At 36.9% G+C, this 6,551-nt stretch overlaps 1 long non-coding RNA gene across 1 annotated transcript in view; it reads right to left on the bottom strand.

Annotated features, from left to right (window-relative positions):
- Positions 1 to 1,087, bottom strand: part of LOC103589811 — a 24,859-nt gene extending 23,772 nt beyond the window's left edge. The window contains exon 1 of the long non-coding RNA XR_550422.1: positions 954 to 1,087. This is a non-coding gene — a long non-coding RNA (uncharacterized LOC103589811). The remainder of the gene's footprint in view (positions 1 to 953) is intronic.
- Positions 1,088 to 6,551: the final 5,464 nt, after the last annotated feature.

Raw genomic sequence — 6,551 nt, 5'->3', positions numbered from 1 at the left:
GCTGTAAAGCCACCACTAAAAAGACCCTTTCCAGATATGTTCCCTGGACTTTGGATTTCCCAGCCTCTAAAACTATAAGCAATAAAATTTGCGTTCTTTATAAATGACCCAGTTCCAGGTATTCTGTTATAAGCAACAGAAATGGACTAATATATATATACTGTGTATGTGTATATATATATATATATATGTATATGTACTATGTGTATATGTGTATATATGAACATATATATGATGTATACTGATCCATATACATACTGATGATAGTTTTAGCATATGTAGAAGAAATCAGCATTTATATCCACAATGTATAACAGAAGAAGCATAGCTTCAAGCATTTAAACACTTGAACACATGCTAGAGAAGCAGGAGCAAGATTCACAAAAGAAAGCACCGTATTTCTACTACATATGCAAACATACATATGTCTGTATACATACATTCACACACATACATACACTTGTGAATATATACATATATACACATTTATAAAACATACATTTGTATAGAAATTGAAAAGATCATTAAGAGAAAATTAAAGAATTAGGACAAACTTGAGATGTCAATAACCTCCATAACCTACTTTACTTTCACATACTAACGGCTGGCTAGAACCAAAGTGAAGACCCTAATAAGTATCATTGTGTGAAGCCTTCTCTCTTACTTCCTAGTAAGAGTTGATCACTTCCCCTCTATGACAGCAAACTACTTTTCATTTTGGGGTCTTTTTAAGCTTTGACCACAATCATGATATGTCACATTGTATATTTCATTTGTCCTTCCCCTCTAGGCTCTGAAATCCTCAGGATAAGGACCATGTTCTACTCATCTTCATATCTCTGCCATCCAATGCATTGTTTGGACAATGTAGGTACTTGGTACATCCTCACTGAAATGGAACCATTGTCAGTCATAGAGAGATTAGTTGTCCTGTTGAAGCAACTTCTTCCTACCTTCTTGTGCAGTTCTGGTAGATTTGTTCTCTCCTTTAAACAACAGCTATCATGTCAAGTTCAGAGGAGTTTTCTTTTATTTTCTCCCATAGTGGAAAAACTGCCATGCCTTTTCTGCCAAGGCTAAGAAGCAAATTCTTCCTATATGCTGTTAAAGAAAAAATAAAGACCATTAGAAATTTAAGACTGTGACTGAATAGAAAGGATTTACTGCCAAGTGTGGAACCTGGCCCAGAGACAGGCACAGGTCTAGGAGATCCTAAGGTATGAGATTTAGGAGATCAGAAAAGGGTAGGTTTCAAAGCCCAAACATCTCAGTGATATTGATTGGCTAGCAATGTCTGTTATTGCATAATTATAGGGAATGATTGGGGTACTCTGCTGTGTACCTCTGGGGCCATCTGAAGATTATGCCTCATGGCCTTCCCAAATGGGGACTATGTTGTCCACTTGGGTGTTAGCAAGTGCCCCTGTTTCAGCAGGCTTGGAGGCTGGTGAGAGTTCTATTGCATCAAGAAGCTCATACCCTAGCTCTTGTATCCTAAACTGTGGGCAACTCCTTTCATTGGCAGTCCTCCTTTTATGAGGCAAGGGAGAAGAATGAACACTCATTTAATAATTATTATATGGCCGGAACTCTACTGCACATAGAAACTTTGCAAATGAGATTAAGGAGATACCACCATGTATCCTAAACTGTGGGCAACTCCTTTCATTGGCAGTCCTCCTTTTATGAGGCAAGGGAGAGGAATGAACACTCATTTAATAATTATTATATGGCAGGAACTCTACTGCACATAGAAACTTTGCAAATGAGATTAAGGAGATACCACCGTCTACGGAGGATACCACAGAGCTACTGAATCATAAATTCAGGGCTCAAAGCCAGATTTAGTGTGGCTTTAAAAGTTTGGTTGAGGGGGCTGGCCAGTTAGCTCAGTTGGTTAGAGCACAGTGTTATAATACTAAGATCAAGGGTTCAGATTCCTGTATTGGCCTGCTGCCAAAACCCCCCCAAAACCAACTTTGGTTGTAGCCCTGATGCTCTATCAGCCTCAGTAGGCAACAGTGACTCTCCCGCTACCAATGACACAGGGGGTCAGATATTTATTCTAACTAAACTTTTCTTAGGTCTTACGGGTCTTGTTTTACTTCGTGAGATGAAAGACTAGCAACATGGCTGAGTCAAGAGAACTGACCATCAGCATAAAATGTACTCTAGTCAGGAGGAAGGAGAAAGGAAAAACTAAAGAGAAAACAGTGAATGCTTGAGAGTATTGAGGTTATAAGAAAATAATTAACCATGTCTAACACTTTATTGATTTTGATAGTGGAAAAAGCAGTATGTAAAAACACATGATATAGAAAATGCCTTTTATGCTACAATTCAGTGAAATTCAAACGAGATAATTCATCTGAAAGTATTTAAAAGTATAAAGTGCTATACAGCCATAAGGGATTATTTGTATAGAAAGCTTTTACAAGAAAAACTTGAAACATTGGTATTTTTGTATCTTAAGAAGTAGAATGGTTTTAAGAGTTATTTCTTGTTGAAGAAGCAACTCATGTCTATTTTCTCAGTTTGGCAGTATCAGGTAGAGAATAAAAATAGCCTTCAGGACAGCAGATTTTCTGGGACTAAATGAGGCTCTATAACCCTCCTTTGAACTGTAGCAAAGAGGTTGGGTAGAACTTTTTATGATACTTTTTAGAAAAATACGTGGTTAAGTGTGATAAAGCTTATAATCTAAATTAAACATTAATAGTATGCCTAAAGACTTTGTACTAGTGAAATATTTTTACCTAAAAAGTCAATTTTTATTTTCTCTTGTAGACATTCAATCTACTTCCATCTCAGTTCTTTCTGCCCTCAAAACCTTCTCCCAGTCTATTATTCTTTTTTCCCTCCAGCCTGACATCTCTCAGTGTACTACTTAGGAGAAATGTTATTTTACTATTTCATTCTCCTGGAACTGTTTCTTTGACTCTTTAAGGTCAATATATGATCAAATATTTTCCCTGTATATTTGAGAACACTGTGCTTTTTTCCTTTTATTCTCCCTCCTCCTTGTTCCTTTATCCTTACCCCTACCACCTTAGAACTTCAAGTTCCCACTACAATTTCAAATATAGAAAATTTTGCTGTTCCTCCCACTAAGAGCTTAAAATGCCTCTAATTACCCTGTTTTCCCTGCTCCTTCATTTGCTTTGCAATGTAGATGTAGCACAGCAGTGCAGTTTGATGGAGTTCCATCTTAAGAGTGTCTTGGTTAAAGAATGGCCCAGCACCCTATCTGTGTTTAAAAGAACTGCTTTACAGGCAAAACAAAAGGGCCACAGATCTAAACAGTGCCAGGTTGCTATTCAACTCTTGGTTGAAAAATACATTTTAGTTTCATTCGCCTAAAATATTTCCCTCTATTCTGTAAGATTGTAAGCTCTTAATTAAATTTGGACTTGTTCACAAATGTATATTAACATAACTGTATAAATTAGCCTGTGCCCATTGGTCCAGAGTAGTATTTTCCAAACAAAGCCAGGTCTGCACATTTTAAGCAACTCCCCAGAACAATTTCTTGGACATCCTCAAGTTTGAGAACTATCTGAGAAGCTGAGTTGAGAAAAGAATAACAAATGTCTGTGCAGGGCAGTATTTTGAGCATTAACTGTCATTTTCCTCTCCTTCCACCTGTTATTTCTCATTAAACCTACCCCCTCCCCTCATCTGCAATATTCAGGTAACTAGTTGTATTGCATTTATTGCCTCAAGAAAGGAACAGAAGATAACAGAGTTGATTCCCAATTTTTTAAAATTTAAAAATAGACTTTGAAACCAAAAACAGAGAAGAGTTTAAGAGAAGAGTCTTTCAAAGGCAAAAATTAAGGTTTTGATGTTTCAAAGTCAATGTCTTGAAAGAACTCAGGGCTTGGAGTACATACAGGGTGTCAGAGCCAGGCTTTTCTCCTTCCTGAGCATAGGTAACGGTTTGGATCCTGGAGAGCCTTGGTGTTCTCAGAGAAAGTGGTCTGTGAGGCAGTCCTCCTGCCTGTGAGCAGCTGGGATGTGTGCTCCAAAGCTGAGGGAAGGCAGTGAGATCCCAGAGTTCCCGATACGTGCCAGCATCAGGCAGAAGCAGAAGGAATGTTTGGGGGAGAACAGGGTAGCTGGGCTCTAAGGTACCTCCAAGACAGGATCAGGAATGGGTGAGAAGTGGTGAGGGGTGAGAACCTTGACTTAACTTATATCAAGATTCTACCACTTGGTGGCATTTAAGGTCACAAACTGGAAAAGAAAGTTAAGCATTTATTTTGATGCCAGAAATTCACACTCAGTGGAAAAAGGAGATCTGGATTCAGGTCGAGTCTCTTTTACTAGTTGTGTGCCACTGGACAGTTGTTCAGCTTTTGTGAACCTTGGGTTCCTCATCATTAAAATGGGGATGTTAACATCAGGTTGAGCCTAAGAAATTACATTTCTTTTTGTTTTTTGTTTTTGGCGGCTGGCTGGTAACAGGGATTAAACCCTGGACCTTGGTGTTATCCAACCATATTCTAACCAACTGAGCTAACTGGCCAGCCCCCAAATGAACATTTTTGTAGATCAAAAATGGTTGACTATTGGCAATTTCATATGATTCAACCTAATACTTACTTCACAGGCATAAAGAAAAAAATAAACTGAATAATATACTAGCAACTGTCCCTGGCATTCAGTGAGTACATTAATAAGTAAATGATTTATAAAAAGATATGTAAATATGTGAACTCTTATGGTCTAATGGGCATAGTATAATGTGAACTTAAAATATCTGCCCCTCTGTAGCCTTGGTCCTGGTGAAAAAAACCCACTTCCTGCTACTATACAGAACATGAAATGTCTATTAGAGGTTGTCTTCCTCTTCTTCCTCCTCCTCCTCTTCCTCTTCTTCCTTTTAAAGTTTAATTTTTTAAATAGTTAATACAGTCCCATGTTTCAAAAACAAAAGGATGTAAAAAGAAATACAGTAAAAAACCTTCCATCTCATCACTCTCCTTTATGTGTCTAGAGTACTATTTCTTATATATTTTCCTGATGTTTAAGCATATCTAAATGTGTTGTGTGAGTTAAAAAAAAAACCTGTGTGCATATATATATATGTGTCTGTGTATATATATTTAAAATCTGTAGTCCAAGACTATTGGTTTATAAATAATAAGCTGAGGCCCACAGAAATCCAATCCTTTTGCCCAAGGTCACTCAGAGAATCAGTAGCAAGGCTGGCATATTAATCACACTTATCCAACACTCTTTGAGGTCTCACATTACAAATATAAACCTTAAATGTAAATAACCTATTTTGCTAGGCAAATAAAGCCCTTTTTTTTGGCTTCTGGGCAATTGAAGTCAGGCTCAAGTACAGTCAGTCCTCATTACTGATGGCTTCCATATTTGTGAATTTTCCTACTCATTAAAATTTATTTGTAACCCCAAAATCAATACTTAACAGCACTTTTGTGATCATTTGCGGACATGTGCAGAGGGGCAAAAAATGTGAGTTGCTGATTGTACACATTCCTGAGTTCAAATGAGGTGACACTCTGCCTTCTTGTTTCAGACTTCATACTGTGTCCTTTTTCCATCTATTTAGTGCCACGTTTTTCATGTTTTTGTTCTTTTTGGTGGTGATTTTGCTGTTTAAAATGGACCCTAAGCATAGTGCTCAGTACTGTCTAGTGATTCTTTTTTTTTTTGGTCCTTTTTGAGACCGGCTGCACTGCACTCAGCCAGTGAGCGCACCGGCAGCCATCCCTATGTAGGATCTGAACCCGCGGCGGGAGCGCTGCTGTGCTCCCAGCGCCGCACTCTCCCGAGTGTGCCACGGGCTCGGCCCTGTCTAGTGATTCTAAGCACAAGACTGTTATATCTTATGAAGAAAACGTGTGTTAGATAAGCTTCGTTCAGGCATTAGTTTTAGTACTCTTAGCTGTGAGTTCAATGTTAATGAATCATCAGTATATATTAAATAAAGTATCTCTAAATAGAAACACACATAAAACAAGCTTATGTGTTTGTTTGACAAAAATACTGTGACCAGAGGTTCACAGGAATGTAACCTTGTATTTCCTCTAGGAGCAATGGTTCAGTATTTACTAATTCACTGTTTGCAGCAACTTTATAGAATATAACTACACAAATAATGAAAATCAACTGTATGTATGTATGTATGTATGTATGTATGTATGTATGTATGTATGTATGTATATTTATATGTATGTATGTATGTATGTATGTATGTATGTATGTATGTATGTATGTATGTATGTATGTATGTATGTATGTATGTATGTATGTATGTATGTATGTATGTATGTATGTATGTATGTATGTATGTATGTATGTATGTATGTATGTATGTATGTATGTATGTATGTATGTATGTATGTATGTATGTATGTATGTATGTATGTATGTATGTATGTATGTATGTATGTATGTATGTATGTATGTATGTATGTATGTATGTATGTATGTATGTATGTATGTATGTATGTATGTATGTATGTATGTATGTATGTATGTATGTATGTATGTATGTATGTATGTATGTATGTATGTAT

The sequence above is a fragment of the Galeopterus variegatus genome, unplaced genomic scaffold (assembly GCF_000696425.1).
Source record: "Galeopterus variegatus unplaced genomic scaffold, G_variegatus-3.0.2 Scaffold731, whole genome shotgun sequence".
Taxonomy (NCBI): Eukaryota; Metazoa; Chordata; class Mammalia; order Dermoptera; family Cynocephalidae; genus Galeopterus; species Galeopterus variegatus.
This window is presented reverse-complemented; position numbering and strand designations above follow the sequence as displayed.